The sequence below is a fragment of the Chrysoperla carnea genome, chromosome 1 (assembly GCF_905475395.1).
Source record: "Chrysoperla carnea chromosome 1, inChrCarn1.1, whole genome shotgun sequence".
Classification (NCBI taxonomy): Eukaryota; Metazoa; Arthropoda; class Insecta; order Neuroptera; family Chrysopidae; genus Chrysoperla; species Chrysoperla carnea.
The window spans coordinates 96,955,677-96,974,774 of NC_058337.1; positions in this window are offsets into that span (position 1 = coordinate 96,955,677).

A 19,098-nucleotide genomic window follows, 5' to 3' on the forward strand; every position below is an offset into this window, starting at 1 on the left:
CCTGTATAAAAACGCTGCAAATGATTCCACACAAACTTTTATTCCTCTTTTTCGTGCTTTTCTGATAGATAATATTAAAATTTCACTGACCAAGTATACTAGTTGCTGCCAGTAAACTCGTCAATGTAATCATGTTTACTAACTAGGAAGCAGACTTTAGTATGTTGAATACTAACTCTGGTATATGTGATATTAAGCTTCCTTACCTCAACTCACACTGAAATTAGATGATCAACTCACTTGTTACTCCTCTAATAAAAAAAAATACAGTAACGAGAACTTGAATTTCTACCCGGTTAAGTACATATTACAGCGATAGGAAAAAGTGTTGCAACCCTTAAATTTCATTTTAAACGGTTCAAGGGCTGAAATTTGTATGAGTTTAAGTGATCTGTAATACGGATTGTTTAAGAGTGGCGGCTCTTTTGAACGATTTTCAAAACAAACACAGCCGGTATTAGAGACAATAAATACCGTGGAAATGACTACTTAAAAAGTTCTTGCCTCTGCTATAACACACATACACACACACGCCTGCTCGTTTCTAAGATATTTGTTAACTCAGCATTCATCACCGCCGTGTTCGTGGTCAGTATAATTACCGAAAAATTTGAATATGTCGTCGCTCGAAATCAAAGCACAAACTTAATGTTGAAGATTTGTGCCATACATTTAATGAAAGATGTATCAAAGCTTTTCACAAATAAATAAGGAATTACAAAAATTTGAAACAACCAAAAGGTATGCTTACGGCAGTTTCTAAAATAAGAAGAACTTTACAAATAGAGTATTATATAAAACTTCTTACCTCAAACTGTTTTATTAAATGTTGAATTACTTCAAACCTACAGAAACTCCTCCCCTCTCTAACTAAGCCTCCGTATATTAGATGAATCCTTTAAAATCTGCCTATTCGTTTCTGTGCATGCTGGAAAGATACAGCTTTTTTTACTATGTTTGATTTCTGTGACGCGAAAGCCAAGAACAAAGGCCGCCTCAGGCGGAACATTTTTAACTTTATGTAAAGCTGACCCACTAACTGATCTATATAATTTCGAATAAACTTCAAGAAATACTAGAAGCATGCGGTTCTTTGATTTCGACGTAGAATTCTATCAATTTAATGGAAAAATTCGAAAACATTAACTTTCTTCATTGCAATCTTCAAAATTTCAAATACAACCCCAAAATTGCCAATTTTACTTCTAAACATGTCAAGAGGATGCAATTTTTATATTCGCCACGGATTTACTTCAAACTAACAAAAACGCCCCCTATTTAGTCTATAACCCCTCTAGAAATGGAAATAAATCTTAAAACTATCCTCTTTCCTTTAAGGTATACTAGAAGGATGGGGTTTTGTGCATTAGATGCAGAATTTCTTCGGACTCACAGAAATAGTAGAATACTCTATTGAACATATCCTTTGAAGAAAATCGTATAGGTCGAATAGTTTGACGAATTTATGTAAGAGATTGAATAACCTTAAAAATTATAAATAGTAATTCTTCATAATAATTTTATTATATGACATAAATTATTTTCTTTTATATATGATAAATTATTTTGTTTTCTCTTTTAATTGTATGACTTGTTTTTCTTTTAATATTTTACATAGTTATTTAGTTTAGTGCATACATAGCGTATTGGTAATATTTGATTTATATTATATTAATTTTTAGTTTATTATTATATTATTAATAAACAAACTATTGGATGAACGAGAAAATAAATTTTAACCGTCTCTTCAAAGTTTACTTTTGTGTTCAAAAAACAAAGAATTAGAAAACGAAAGCAATCTGTCTGCCGTCAATTGTTTGTGGCAAGAAATTTTCTATGAACTATAATTTCTGATATATTTTTATGCCAGGTATATATGTAATATTTATCAAGGTATTCTTAAAGTTTAAAAAAATTTAGTCCTAAGTTTGTAACGCTTAAAAATATTGATGCTACCAACAAAATTTTGGTATATAGGTGTTCATAAAATCATCTAATTAGTCCATTTCCGGTTGTCCGTCCGTCCGTCCGTCTGTGAACACAATAACTCAAAAACGAAAATAGACTTCAAGCTGAAATTTTTATAGTGTGCTCTGGGCGTAAATAGTACGGTCCAGTTCATAAAAGAGCAACATAGGTCAATTGGGTCTTGGGTCCGTAGGACCCATCTTTCAAATCCTTAGAGATAAAGCAAAAATTTAAATGTAAAAAATGTTCCTTATAAAAAAATAAACAACTTTTGTTTGAAACATTTTTCGTAAACGTCACTGTTTACCTGTGAGGGCGCCAATTAGGCGCAAAGGCAGTGTAATCAACATTGTCTTTACATGGTATTTCAACAATTAACTCGGGCAGTTGTTGGTTTTCACTTATTTTATAAACACAACTACTCATTTTCATTCACGTAGGTCTTGTATCTACCGACACAAAACTTGGTTAAATATTTTTTTTGATATTTCATTGACTTCTGGAACACAAGAAGCTTGCAACTGTGATGGTAGTTTTGGAGTTGTCAGACGTATTGGTTTAAAATGTCAATTTCATGGTGACAGGATCCAATAATATAAACAGACTTTACGCCCCCCTAATAAATCTAAATAAACATGAAAGATCCAATCAACGTCAACTTTAAAATTTCCAGTGGTAATCCTCATTTATTACCTATTGTTGCGTAGAAAAATTAAAAAAACCTTTTTATTCAAGACATTCATTGGTAAAACCCAAATCAAAACCAAAATCTTACCTTTAAAGTAGCGTGACAGCTAGGTAACTAGTTTTTCAATAGAGGTAAAGTCATTCTTAGGTGATTTTCAACAAGAAATGAATGTAATAGTTATGACGTTAGTTTACGAACTATAATAAAAAGAAAACGATTGAAAACGATTCAAACATAAATTTATAACATTTTGTACATCTCTAGCATTGATGTCAAAAATGTAATAATAAACTTATGTGGAATAATCTTTTAGTTTTTTTGATATCAAAAGTTGAATTGATTTTTATTTTTAAGGGATGGGTAATATTCAAACTTATTTTTTTTCTTCACATTTTTATCTATTTAAAAATTTTTACAGCAAACAACATTGTAATTTGTTATATTTTACTGTTTAATGCAAAGGTACATTAATTCTCCTAGAAAAATCAATTTACAATCTTGATTTTCCAAATTTATGCGCAACTAATTCTTCGCACTAAGCTACGCACAATGAACTCTTCAGATCGACTGACTTGTTGTTGCCACATAACTCACAACTACACATTTTCATGTACGTCGTTTCCGTAACTTCACAGATTGGATTCTGGGAAAGGTTCCGTCCCATCAATGATATTCTTTCAAACAACCTCCTTTGAATTAGCTGATTCAGATTGGCGGGTGTGAATTACCCATTGACGTTGATGTGGCGTTCGACTACGGTAGTGAATACGCTGGAAATCACGGGCTCTATCTCTTTTCTGTACTTCATCTTCATTATCCCGATTACGGTTGACTCTCTTTGCTTTGTAGACTCTAATTCTATTGCTCGTTAAACAAATCAGTTAATTTACTTCGGACGTATTTGTGTAACACGTTGCTTCGTTTCGTTGTCTCGAAGGTTATCAACAGTGGCGTAGCTCGCCTTGGAGAGGCCCTATATCAAAATTGGTTGGGGGGCCCCATTGAGCTGCGGGCCCCTTTCGGTTTTAAAATAAGTTATTTTACAATAGGATCATAATTAGATATAAATCTCTCCAAACTGTAATTTTACTATTGATTTCATTTTGCCATAAAATATCGATGGTATTTTCTTGTAACCAAATATTATAAGATAGGGATGCATTAATATGCTACTGTGAGTTTACATGGTTAAATATACATTGTGTAAATTGTTAGTCTGGGGGCCTCTGTAGTCCGGGGGCATCGTATCATTGATATGGCTGATACGGCGGTAGTTACGCCCCTGGTTATCAACGAACTGAATTATTTAGTGACTGACTTATTTAGTTATTTGCACAGCACTCTTAATAACACATCTCTATATATTATAAATGTGAAAGTAAGCATGTTTGTTTTTTTGTTACGCTTTCACGCTAAAACTAGCGAATAGTTTTTAATGAAACTGTACAGCAATATAGCTGATATGAATAATACATGAACTATAATTTATAAAAATATATTTAAAAAAAAAAAAAAAAAAAAAATTAATTTAATTTGATATTTACCATTTTTTAAATTTTTACAGAAATCTTTAATTTATGACTCAAAATGATGATTATAGATGGAGTAGATCTATGATCATCATTTTGAACCATAAATTAAAGAATTCTGTAAAAATTGAAAATCATGGCCAACTTTTCTGATATACTCAATGAATTATGACTATTTTACTTTGAAAAAAATTGAAAACTGTGTATATCAAGAGAAGGTGGAGGCTTTAAAGCAGTGGTTTTTATGCCCAGTGAAGCGGGTGGGTATCAATCTAGTTTCTATATATGCCGCGTTCACCTAAAAATTAACTTATTAAACCCTTATTTTTTATTTTAACAGACTAAAAAAAGTTACTGAAATATTAAGATTATAAAGCGATAAGTATGACCCGTATTACCCAGAATCTCCCCCAGTTTCAATGTATATACAAAGTGCTAATTATTTGTACAGTCTTGAATTTTTAATATAAATAATATGTGCATTGACCATAAAAGCTAATAAGGACATATCAGTTTTATGTCGGATGCATATCATATCTTACATTTGTTACTGAAAATAGAAATTTATCTTAGATCTACATAAAAGGATTCGTGATCTATAGTTAGAGATATTATTAAACAAAGTATAAGTAAATCTACTATATGCTACCTGAGTGAGTTTTGAATTTATAATTAATACTTAAGTAATAATATTTAAGTAATGTATGATCTATATTTGTGTATGTTACCATAAATATGTAAATTAAAAGTGAGATGATTAAAAAATTAAATAACAATTTTTCTCCATAAATTTATCATACATCTACAGTCTACACGGAAAACGTTGCTTTTAGTTGCGGAAACTAAACGCTAAAACAGTCAAAGTTCAAAAAATTTGATCAGTAACATGGATTTGAATCCAGTTTTCTGCATTCGATTCGTTAGAGCGTTAGGAAATTTGATAACCTAAACTGATTTATAAGAAATTAAAAATATGCAATTTGCATAAATAATTGATTTTTACTCAGGGGTTTTTGGAGTCGCTGAACACCAATATCGCGTCAGAATTGGTCTCCAAGGAACATGGTGCTCAGGGTAAATGGTATCCCTGTCGTCTCCTGGAGTTTTCGGGAAATTTGTTATATAATTGGTCCAAACTAGTTACTCGCGAGTTTTTGAGGTCGCTGAACACGAATATCGCGACAGAATCGGACACCAGCTATCTGTTGTCTGAGGTAACCTGGACATCAGGTATTTCCGGTACCAATTCTGAAGCTATAATCGTATTCAGAGACCCCAAAAACCTCCGTGTCACAAGTTTGGAATCATTTTCATCACTATTAACCGATATTGTCAATTTATTATATTTACGGTCAATTTAAAATGCAATTATAAAATGCATATTATTTTTGCAAATTGCATATTTTTAATTGACGCTCTAACGAATCGAATGCTTAAAACCGCATTCAAATCCGTCTTACTGTTCAAATATTCGGACTTCAGTGCTTCGTTTCTGCGACTATTTCTAGTAAAAATGAAATCATCGCAAAAATCACATAAATAAATGAGGAAAGGACGTTCATTCAGACATTCAGAAGTTATGGACTGTGAAACAAAATTTCAAATCACCTCCAATACGTAATTATAGGAAAGAACGCTCGCTATCGTGGGGCAGGGTGTAATGACGACTCGAGACTACTTCTAAAAGAAATTATTATGGACTTTATTTTATTTTAATCGTAAGAAGATGGAAAGAGGAAACTGATATTTTGAAAATTTTTGGAACAAAATAACTAAATCAAAATGATTTAAAGAGAAAGGGAATCTATGAAATTGTGTTTATAATAGAGAAAAAAGTTGAGTTGAACTCTTCAAGTCATTCTAAAAATAGAAAAGTTTATAGAAATATTTAATCGGCAAGAGTTCTAACAGTTACTCATATGATTAGCTTTTTTTAAAAATGGGGATGTATATCTAGTTGCAAACACTGACACTAAGATATCGATGATGAAGCCTCACAAAAAATTGAGTTTATTATTTATATGGCGATGGAAAATCGACATGAGAAGTTGGTGAAGAACTGGGCCTAAGTAACTCAATAGTTGCAAACATTTGGAAGCGCAACAATTTCAAATGTTTTAAATATGGAAAACCCCATAAAAGATTTTGGCTGAGCTATGATTGAAAAGGTTGAATCGGAGGCTCAAGCGACAAAAACAATTTGACAACTTAAACAAATGGAAATATCTCGCCCAATTTTGCATGAAATTAATCAAAATAAATGGAGTCGAATTCCTCATAAAAAATTACAAATTAGAAAAGAAAAGTTTGTTCTAGCTCTACCAAAAGCTGAAAAAAAATTTTTTTTTGAACTGTTTTTATATGAATACGTTTATGTAATTAAAAGTATAAGTTTTAAATAGAAAGTAATGTCGAAAAATAAAATTTTCAGTTGCAGTGAATGTAAGGATGGATTCAACTCTATCTTGCTTCTTCAATTTAGTCTCATTTACACATTATTTCCAACTAATAGAATATCCTAGTCTTTCTAATATTCTTGCTCAAGCCACACACAGAATCTGTTGCACATAATGGATATAAGCACGACATATATTATACTCATTTGTTAAAGAACGTCGCACTTTAAATTCTGTGTGTTTGTTGATTCAGACTGTACAAATACTGTGCATATTTCTTTTGCAATAAGAAGTATTTAAGAAACGGACCACACATACACGTATATTGGAATGTAATCAAGGTTGGCCACACTTTTGTCTTTAATTTCCGTTTAATCAAGAATTTAATTCATCCGCGCGTATTATTTCAAAGTTCGGAGGGAAATATTATAGAATGAAAAATGAAATAATAATAGGAAAAACCGACGAACCACGTGTAGAAATGTTTTTTTTGTTCATGATGTGGTTCTTTATTCAGAATTACAACTTTTTTCTCCAAATAGCATCGTTAAGTGGTTCATGACAACTTCTGCGCATTCTCGGAGTTCTCATTGCCGCTCATGACTTGGACGATACCCATCATATTTCAGGGGCATGTTACAAAATAAAGAGTATAAGATAGAGGATAAGGTTTCCATTACTGGCAATGAGCTTTCGAGTTCCAACGCCTCTAGTAATTGGATCCAGTCATAAATGTTCTTCACTTCCATAATTTTGTTTAAAAAAAATAAGTTAGCAGAGCGTAGTTTCAATCGAATTACCTGTGGGTTATGTGCCCAGCACGCCTCCTCTGATTGCAAAACACATGTATTGTTAATACTTTCAAAATCGGTACTTGTATGAGAATTATTCACTATCTGTGCACGAGATCTAAAAGAAAGAATAATAAATAATATTTTTTATCCTAAGGGGAGAGTAAACAAACCTTACTTTATTTTTATGTCTTTATGTTTAACATTTATCCGCGACAGAAAACGAAAATTTTTTGACTTTATTACCGATTTAATATTTAGTTTATAAATCGTCGGATCTTGTATAAAATCCACCAGGTATGAGAAAGCTACGAGGTGCGAATTAAACCCGGTTACGCGTTTACTCTCCCATAAGAATTAAAAATATTATTTATTGTTATTCTTTCGTTTAGCTTTAGATCAATGGTATTCTTAGGGTATCCTCATCAATTAAATAAAAATATTAAAATATAAGTTATAATATTATGATATTTTTATTTAATTGCTAAGAATATCATATAAATATTTTTCTAAACGTTTCTAAATTTTTATAAAACATTTGTATCAAGTTTTTTAATTCGTACAAATACAGAATTTCCAAGCGTTACTATTAAGAAATTTTCATTTAAATTCGTCTACTACTTAAGCAAAATAGATCCCATTGATGCCTTTAAACCTAAAGGGTACAATTATTTATTTATGATTTTATGTTTGTTTACTAAATTTTGTTTGCAAATAAACTTTAAAGCCTTTCGATTATAATTGACACAATAGCGAAAACCATTTAAACAATAATGCTCGTCGAATCAATCTTTATAAAAAGTATTTGAAAAAAATACACACATACGAAACGAACCCGGGTCTCTTGGATTCATGTCAAGTTAACCAATCTTAACCAATCTTGGTTTAACCAATTGAGCTGTAAGTGTTGCAAATGTCGGAAGTAATGGGCAATATGTAGTTATTCTTCGTCAACAAAGAATTAATTTAAGAAATTCATGAAACGTTTGTATCATGCGTGAACTATCTTAAGGAATTAAAAAAAAAAGATGCGTTCCTGACTTACAATTGAAACAAAGTTTTAAAGGCTATTTAAATCTATTGCAAATTGTATCCAAGTATTTTAAAGTTTTAGACGCCATATAAATTTGATATTCCAAAAATAAAGAAATAAGTTTTATTTTAAATGTCATCAATGATATAAATCAAAAATATTGATGATGATTTCTTGATGAACTCAAGAGCAATCAAAGTCGTCTTTCTCTAGCTCATATATATTATATGACCGTTATACTTAACTTAGCAGTATACACTTAATGGCCACCCAAGGCGAATCAATTATAACTTATAGATCAATAATGATTATAAAAGTTTAGTATTTTTATTTGTTTGTCTTGGAATTGTTTGGCTCCAAATATTTATTTTTTGTGTTCTATATCCTAAGCTCTCATAACAGTGTGTCATTTATGAGAGGTCCACTTTAAATATAGATTTTGAAGTTACTTCTATTCGAGTACCTAGTATGGCCATAAAGTGTTCTGAGCAAGTGAGCCAAAGGTATAAAGCCATAAAGTAATTGGAAATGTGGATCATTATGTCAGCACAATCTATTTCAAAAAAAAAAAAAAACTTTTAACAAAAAGAAAACCGACTTCAAACGAAAAACTTTTCCAAAATTAATTAATATGCACTAAAAAGTAAAAAATAACGATAATATAATGTAGTTAAAATTATTGATATTTTTGGAGTCGGTGTCGGCCAAGGAAACAACTCTGACAGAACAATTTCCTACATTAGCTTGTCTGACACCGACTCCAAAAATAACAATAATTTTAACTACATTATATTATCGTTATTTTTTTACTTTTTAGTACATATTAATTAATTTTGGAAGTTTTTCTTTTGAAGTCGGTTTTCTTTTTGTTAAAAGTTTTTTTTATTTTGTGATTTTTAGTGAATCTGAAGTACACTTACTAATTTGTCACTAAAAAAAGAATTATCGAAATCGGTTGGCTTGATATTGAGTTATTCGTCCTCTTGTCGTGCATACTTGCTGCAAATTTAAGACTTTTATGGTTTTTTCATGGACGCCGTTGTCAAAACTGGACCAAAATGAAATGGGACCACATGGGAAGCACCAGCTTTCAAACAGTTATCAAAATCGGTTCACCCAGTCAAAAATTCTGAGGTAACAAACATAAAACAAAATACAGTCGAATTTATAGCCTCCTCCGTTTTTGTTTGAAGTCGGTTAATAAATTTTGATATAACACCATTTAAAGAAAACATTTATAGAAGGTGGGGTACACTTGGCATCAGAGGGTGAAATAGGGAATTTAGTATACCTTGATATATCTTATATATACCAACGATCTTGGAAATGGCTCCAACGATTTTCATGAAACTAAGTATGTAGGGTTTTTTGGGGGCGAAAAGTTCTAGAAAGTTTCAATTTTAAAAAGCGTCGTTTTATCCGTCTTTTCATGAAAAACTGAAACATGGACTGCAAAATATGACTCTTTCATTGACATCTATTGGGCTATATCGTAGTTAACGAAATAAAAGACATTACCGGGACATTCAAACTGGTATTTGTGTGGAGACATTTAAAACGATCTTATATTAGTGATAAATAAAATTTTGTGTCTTTTTAACTCAAAAAAATCCCGAGCAAAGCTTTGTCAACCAGATATTATTTCATATATACAGGGTATAATGTTTGTTTTTACTTTCTTACACATTAAAGATTGTTCAGGGCTAAGGTAAAAACCCAGGCAGTATAATATACAATGGATTAGCGTAAAGAACGAACACACACACAGAGTAAAGTTTGGTATTTCAATAAAATTATTATTCGAGGCAATTCATTCAAATAAGAATAATCATTCGATAATTTTATTCGTCACTAGCGAATAATTTGAGTATTCTTATTCGTTATTTGTCATTCGAAAAAATTTTACCCATTTATGAGTCTTACAAATCAACAAATTTTATAAGTTGTAGAATATTTTGGTTCGGTGCTTATAATTCTAGAATTGGTTTATTAAATAAAGTGTTGATACGATTTCGGCGATACGTCATTATTATATTCTAATAGATATACTAAGAGTGCTAATCGTAGTACACGAAGGAAGGGTTTAATCGAAAAAATGAAAAGTTATTATTTTGCAGTAATTGGGAGAAGTAAATCTGATCATCCAGCTAGTTTTATGATACTTAATGTCACAAAAAATGCTCTTTTTACATATAATGTTATATGTAATCTGATGCATTTTTTGTGCAATTGAGATTAACGCTAACGGAAAAATACTGTGTACAATTTTAGAGGGAGCAGAAATGGATTCGGATTCTTATGTTTCAGATGTCACATTTTAATACTTTTAAAATTAATTTTGCGGATTTTTAACCAATTTTACGATTTTTCAGAAAATTAGTATAAATATATCACTTCGGGCTTCTTGTTTTTAAGGCTCTTATGGTATAAAATAATATTCGTGTAAAGTTGTTTGGTGGTGAAATTTTTATTACGATTGCAATTTTACGATTTAAAAAAATTTACGGTGTCATATTTGTACCCGGAGATTCTATTCTAATATGTGAACCATCCATACAATCAATTATACAAGGGAATCTATGCGTTGCATTCAATCACATTTTTCAATTTCTTGCCGAGTCAATCGAATGAAATCTGTTCTCGACATAGTTAATTACCCTGGATTCTTTCAATATTATCCTCGAAGCAATAGAAATTTAAACTCCATCGAAATCACCGACCGAAAAAAAACACTCATGTTGCGTAAAATCTTTAAGCCAATAACAATTGGTTTTTTGGTGAAAATGCTCTTGATCTGCAATGTTATTTTTTATTTTTTTATAAATATAAGAATTAAAAAGTTTCTTGGTTATTAAAAATTATACTTACAGGTTCTACATCACTAACACCTGCTCCTATATAAAAATCCTAATAATATTAATACAGTATCTTTTGTTAAACGAAATCGTTTCAAAAAATCACAATCATTCCTAATTTCGAAATGTTCCGGCATATTCCCAACTGTATATGGCCGACGAAGTCTTTCTATGGTAACTTCGTCATCACCTTTACTATTACTGCTGCTGCTACTACTATTGCTATTCTCATTGAATAGTTCATACTCCTGGTACTGGTCGTAATATTGGTAGTCCTCCCAATTTATTTTGCAATCTATGATAAGAAAGTGTTACATTTTGACGTTTTTAGTTGTGCAGTTTTGTATTTTGTCAATTGACAACTGAAGAATAAATAATGGTTTCTATGAAAATTTGGAGACGTATTATAAGTTTAACGTGTCTTCGTGTCTATTTCACTCCCCCTCCAAATCACCACAAAAAGAAACAGTCGTGGAAAAATCTATTAAATTAATATATGAATATTTATTTACCTTCAAATAAATCCTGAATTTGCTCTATGATGTTTTTAGATTCCAAATTCAACAATACTATACTACTATGCGGGGGGACGCGATTTGTTGTTCCGTTTTGGGTTTTTTTGGTCGATGATATTTAATTCCAAGTCAACAATACCACACTCCAGTATGGGAATCATGCCATTTTTGACCAAAAAATTTAAATATAACCTTATTGTTTAGATAATATCTCCCAGATTTTTTTGGCCGATGATTTCGAATCAAAATTCAACAACTGCACTTCCGTACGGGAATTGTGTCATTTATTGACAAAAAACTTCAAAAACTGAAATATAAATATTTGGCTGTGCACATAGTTTTTCATTTGATTAAAATACTACAAAATATTTTATTATACCACAGAATTCTTTCTGTATCTATCAATATCATAAGTTTGACAAGTAAATTAATTATTAATATTATAATTTTTTTTTATTTAAACGTTTAAATTCATCGTAATCGGAATCATGTTCTAAAATTGGAAATTCTGAATTTTTTGGGCGTTCGTCAGTATCACTTTCTGCGGCACCAGATACGTCGCGATTTTTGAAATTATTTTCATTACAAAATTTACAAGCACGCTAGCAACATGCCGTTCAATTGTGACAACCACCAAGCTACCTCGCATCCATTGTGGCAGCTACACATTATAACATCAAAAATCATTGAAATTTGGCAGTAGATTACACATTTAGTCTAAGATCCGAATTAGGGTCGACCTTCTCCCATCTGCTTACCGAATGTATTACCGAATGAATGTTATTTTTTATGAAGTATAAAATGTTAACAAATATCCCTGTAATGGGTTGCCTAAAGAAATGCGGTCAAGACTATTTTTAGTGAAAATATCAAGCGTGAAATCTTTTGAAATTTTTCTCTTACTTGCATATCTAACGAATTTTGGTCATAAAAGTATGTAGCAGCTCAATAGTAAAAGCCATAAGAAATATGCAGCGACTGAATTGTCGATCTTTTCATTCTCTATTATCCCATATATACAAGTTGAAAATAGTAATTACGTGCATCTGTTAATTCATTGACTCGCATATCTAAATAAAGATAATTTTGTTACAAATACGGTGGCATATGATTGGTCACAAAATATTGGTCAAAAATAATGTTTACAAGCTTTCCAAGTTTTGATATTTATATTAAAAATAGTCTTGACCATATTTTTTTAGGCAACCCGTTACAGGAATATTTGTTAATATTTTACATTTCATAAAAAATAACTTTCATTCGGTAAACAGATGGGTGAAGGTCGACCCTAATTCGGATCTTGTACTAATTAGAAATACTCATATTTACCTTACTAAATAATAACTTGTGTGCATTCTCACAGAAAATAATTATATTACCATTTTTGTACGAAAAAAATTAATTTTTATGTCCAAAAACGGCACGGGCTCGGCACGAATCCCAAGTGTCATATTGTTGAATTTAGATCCCAGATTTGTGGCAACAAAAAAATCTCCTGGGACAAATTTTGGCAACAAAATGTATATATTTAAAAAGTTCATCCAAAATAATGAGTTTTTTTGACCAAAATAACAACGCAGCACAAACGAAATAGCACAAATCCCGCACTGTAGTGTGATGTAGTTGAATTTGGGGCTCTAGATTCAAATATCCGTTTTAGAAATTTTTCATGAGTTGACACTAGATTCTCTAATTTTCAAATGAATGCAGAGGTTTAGAGCTGACGAATATTTGTGAAGATCTAACACGTAGTAAAAATAATTTTAGAAATTAGTGTTGTTCGGTGGTTTTTCACACTTTACAGTATTTTCCGGCATATTTACTCGACTATATGATTATTTTAGAAATATATATTTATGGTATCAAGTAAGTTGGAATGAAATAAGTGATGGTAGTATATTTTTCACTATGGAATCTTACAAAATGACAACAACTATTCAAATAATTCATTATTTATTTGGTGTGTGTGTTAGCAGTATTTGAAATTAATATTGCCTGGTTTACACAAATTTTTTTTGAAATAAATAACATATATTTGAATTGGAAAGAATTGGAATACGAAAATACAAAAAAAAAAACATGGGTTTGACACTGTTACGCCGTCCATATTACGGATTCCTAGTTTTGTATTTAATATTTTGTATATATACGGAAGTTGCGGCCGAGGATGAGACCAAACCAACCACCGCTGGTTCGGAAACAACGACTAGCAACGCATATGGAATTCAACCAGTGGGTCACGCTTATGTTTATGCGTTAATATTTGGTCTGCTTGGATTTATAATGACGATGAAATAACTGTTCCAAAAATGGTGGTTTTACAAGACTGAAATAAATCTTTTCGTGTGTAAATTGTAAAATTTTGTATGATTAAAATCAATAAATGTGGTTAGGGAAAATAGTTCACTAGTAGTTAGTTTACTATTCGTAATATTTCAGAAAACGAAGTTCATGAAAAAATCCTGCCCGCAAAAAGTATTATAAAACGAAACAACGAAAAAAATCAATATATTATTTATAAAAATGTCATTGTTTCAAAAATTTTGTTTACGTAATAAGATTTTTCAGAAACGCGTTCTTATTGAAATTTACCAAATAAAAAAGTTGTTCCCCGTTACGCAAATTGCACGAAAAGAATTATCAATTGTCCAGGAATGGTTTTGGAGTATGCATTCTTTATAAAAGATAAGGAATTTTAAAATTTCTAATTTAAGATGCCTTCTCCCAACTAAGTTTGCTCTTCGTTAAAAAAATGGATTGCGAAATAAGGGTGTGTGATATAAAATATAACTTTCATACACTTCGAGATATGCTGGAACTATGAAAACCTTCGTAAGTTTATCAAGAAATTCTTCCTACAATTTTTTTACAGATAGGTAAGTATTATACAGTAGGCTTGCCAGCCTACAAGAATATAAAAAAATATTTGTGCAATTTGCAAAAATTATTGTGAAATACCGGCATTTTTGACAGTAATTTGTTTACCGATTCTACAGAACTCATTCATTAAAACCATATTTTATAAATTTTGGTTATATCCATGGGAAAACACATTCATTTTTCAATTGATCGTCAGATCGCATAATTTGATATTTGACGGGGATACCATTATAAATCACGCCGTCCATAGCAAGTCACTTCGGATGATTACCTCTTTCCTAAAGTTTCTTCACTTGTGGATTGTACTTAAGTTACATCATAAAAGCTTATTTTTATGTGTCACTTCAGCTTATTTTGTCTGCCTGTTCAAACTGATTCTTTTCGAAGATGTTACTCAGGTAATTTACTTTTGCTGATTTTAACCTTCCGAATGAAAGTGAAGGTCAATCGTAGGTCCGAGCGTGTAGGCATCTGTATAATACATCTTATAACAACGTATACGATTTTTCGTAATAATTAAAATGATAAGTTAGGTAAATATTACATTATTTAACTATTAGAAATAATATTGTAAAGTTAATAAATAAACAAGTGAAAATTAACTGAGTCAACTGTTGAAATACCATGTATATACAGTGTTAACGCAATCGTATATTTTTTCAACGTCATGTAAGCAAGGAAAGGTAGTCACTCTTAGATAGCCACATACATAACTGATATTTCCATATAATATATTATAATGTTATTAAATAATTTGCGCCCTCACGTGTAAACAGTAATATTTACGAAAAACTTTTTTAAAAGAAATTGTTTTTCTTTTTATAAAGAACATTTTTTGTTCTATATTTAACGGCTTGCAAGAGATTGGCCCAATTTACCTATGTTGCTCATTTAAAAACTCAAACTACTTTCTACGCCCTGACCACGCTATAAAAATTTTAATCGTGTTAACGGGCGGACAGGTATCCGGAAATGGTTTAATTCAGTGATATTATGAAACCAAAAATTTCTATACCAAAAGTTTGCTCGTAGCATCAATATTTTTAAGCATTACAAACTTGGGACTAAATTTAGTATACCTTGATATATTTCATATATACATGGTATAATAAATTTAGTATACCTTGATATATTTCATAAATACATGCCATGTATTACATTGTATAACAATAAATAATTTTATAAATGACAAAAAATTTGTATTCAAGTATAACGAGTTTTGTAACCTAATTTTATTTAATCTATGAATGAATTCGATAAAATTTTAATATTTTATTCAAATTAAACTGTTTATTATTGATTTAATTAATAAAAAAAATATATAGTTACACCATACAAAAATACATACAATTTTTAAAAATCATCGTTATAATATTTTTCAGGTTTTCATCACTGCTGTTCCATTCCAAGACCTCATCCATTTCTTGTCTAGTGATTTGCTTAAAAAGTTTGGTAGCTGATCTCTATCAAACCACTTGAGAATAATATATACACAGGGTTGTTCACGCTATACGATACGGAAGATTATGGCTAAACGGCTTCATTTTAACAAAATTTTCTTTCAGGAATAGATGGAGGTTTATTATCTGTACATTTTAAAATAATTTTCGTAATATACAAGGTGGCTAGAAAGAAGGAATATGTCAAAGTTGTATTCTTTTAAATAGCATCCTGTTTATTATTTCATTTGTAGGTTCTACAATCAAAATAAAGATGTTTTTCATTAAGATTTACCTCACTTTAACTTCATGGTTTCCGAAATATTCTGTAGTAATTTTAAAATTTCTCAAAACTTATATTAGTTTTTCAAACTAAATTTACCTTAGAGTCTACTAGTCGATTGAGTTTTTTGTCGCAACTGTGAATAATTGAATTCAGTAAACGGGTTGTCCAAAATTATGACTAAAAATTACCAGTTTTAAACGATACTAACTTGTTTAACTTAAATACAACTGAGGATTTATGTTAATAGCAAATGTAAATTGTAACTGTTAAATATCATCAACTTTCCTATATGAGCCCGTTCATAAAGTACGTCACGCTAAAATTATAATTTTGAGACCCCCTCCCCCCGGTTGTCACACTGTGTCACACTTTCTGTGACCCCCCTTTAAATATTACGTAACAAAAACTAAGTCCCCCCTCCCCCTGAAAATAGCAAATTTTGATTAATAGTACACAAATTTTTATATTAAAAGATATTAATTTTTTTCCAATAAAATTTAAGTAAATTAACAAAACTCTTTTATGACAAAAATAAATAGTGAACGTCACATTGTCTTAGACCCCCTGTTCCCCCTTCTCACATCTTGTCACACTCAGCAGAACCCCCCCTCCTCTTGAGTGCGAACGTATTTTATGAACGGCCCCTATCTAACTGTTTTCATGAAAAACGTACATTTTCAGAATCGAACTGATTTTAACAGATTTAGCAGAGCGTATAAGACTCTATCATCGTTTAAAACTTGAAAAATTTTAGGCATAACTTTATGAATTACATTACTGCGGCTTTTGCAAGTACCCATAGCATTTCAACTTCAGCATCAGCGGGTCATAAACCTAGAGAAATGCTTGTATCCAAAAAAGTACAACGAATATGAAGCGAACTGCTCATGGCTACTATTCTATTATTGTCCACAGTACAGAGGGGGTGTCATTTCGTGACTAACACACTCACGAAACTTCGTAAGTGGCTTCATTTCAGTGTAACCTACAATATTTTTATTTACGAAAACTTTAGAAATTGGGGCGTTAGCATAATAAAACATATAGTCGTTAAACTGACATGTCGAAGGCGTACTTTTGAGAAAACGGCTTATGAAATATGTAGGCCAGTATGTACATTTAATTTTATTTATATTTATTAAACAATAGTGTAAGAATTAGCCGGTTGTTCATAAATTTTCATATCCCCGTTTTTACGGAATGTTGGGGGTGGAGGTCACACCAAACGGCCCAATATTTATGTAGGCCACTATTATTCTCGCTTATTATATTCATATATCTTGCATGCAAGAAAAAAGACAACGTTGTTCATATTTTTTCAATAGGTTGTATAATTGACATGTTTCCCGTTTTCTCCATATTGAAAACGCTCCAATTTCCAAGTTTTCGTAAATGTAAATGTTGTAGGTTACACTGAAATGAAGCCACTCATGAAATAATTTCATTTAATATTCTACAGCTGAAATGTGTGACTAAAAAAGTATTCAACGGTTGTTGGTCGATTTTGCTCAAAGAAACTTAGTAGTGAGAACGCTGATTAATAAATGAAACTATTTATAACTGTATATGCACTTACGTTCCACTCTGTATAAAACTATATACGCATTAAAACATCTTTTTTTCAATAAAAATGTCATTCTAATAAAAGTTTATGTGCACATAAAATGGTATGAATCTCATCTCTTAAACATTCTTCCTACAAAGTAAATTGGTTCCAATACCATAATCATGTCATTTGAATTGAAACATACATGATAAAATAAATCGGCAAACGAATTCACTATCGTTTAGTAATGGCAATCGCAATACAGATATCGATATAGTAAATATATCGATAAGTATATCTGTATAAAAGAAAATGCTTTTTGATTTGAATATAAGGTAGACGCCCATCTAACTTTTTTTTATGGTTATCAATCAAAAAAACGACATTGCTACGAACCAAAATAAAAAAAATTATTCACTCGTTTAATATACAATATATTAAGAGAAAGTTTTGTGAAAGAAAGGATATGTTATTTATAAAAAGACCTATCTTTTTCTTACTTACGTCAATATAAACACGAGAATTGTAATTTTTCTTTTACCGAATTTTGAATTGTAAAATTATACTACACAGTTTCCACCATATAACTGCAACTTTCCATTGTAGGTATAAAGCAGTGTTTGCATGTCGATAAATATGCTTCTTTTACCATGCATATGCAAGGTATACTAAGTTTAGTCCCAAGTTTGTAACGCTTAAAAATATTGATGCTACGAACAAAATTTTGGTACAGGAGTTCATAAAATCAACTAATTAGTCGATTTCCGGTTGTCCGCCCGTCCGTCTGTCAACTCGATAACTCAGAAACGAAAAATCAAGCTGAAATTTTTACTGAGTACTCAGGGCGAAAAAAGTGTGGTCGAGTTCGTAAATGAGGAACATAGTTCAATTGGGTCTTGGGAGGACCCACCTTTAAACCGTTAAAGATAGAACAAAAGTTTAAATGTACAGAATACTTCTTATAAAAAATTAACCAACTTTTGAAACATTTTTTCTTAAACAGCACTGCTTACCCGTGAGGGCGCAAATTAGGCGTAAATTGTATAGTATGTATTATATGGGAATATCAGTTGTGTATGTGTGACATGTATGTATGTGTAATGTCATAGAGTAATCAACACTGTCTATGCATGGTATTTCCACAGTTAACTCAGTCAATTGTTTGTTTTTAC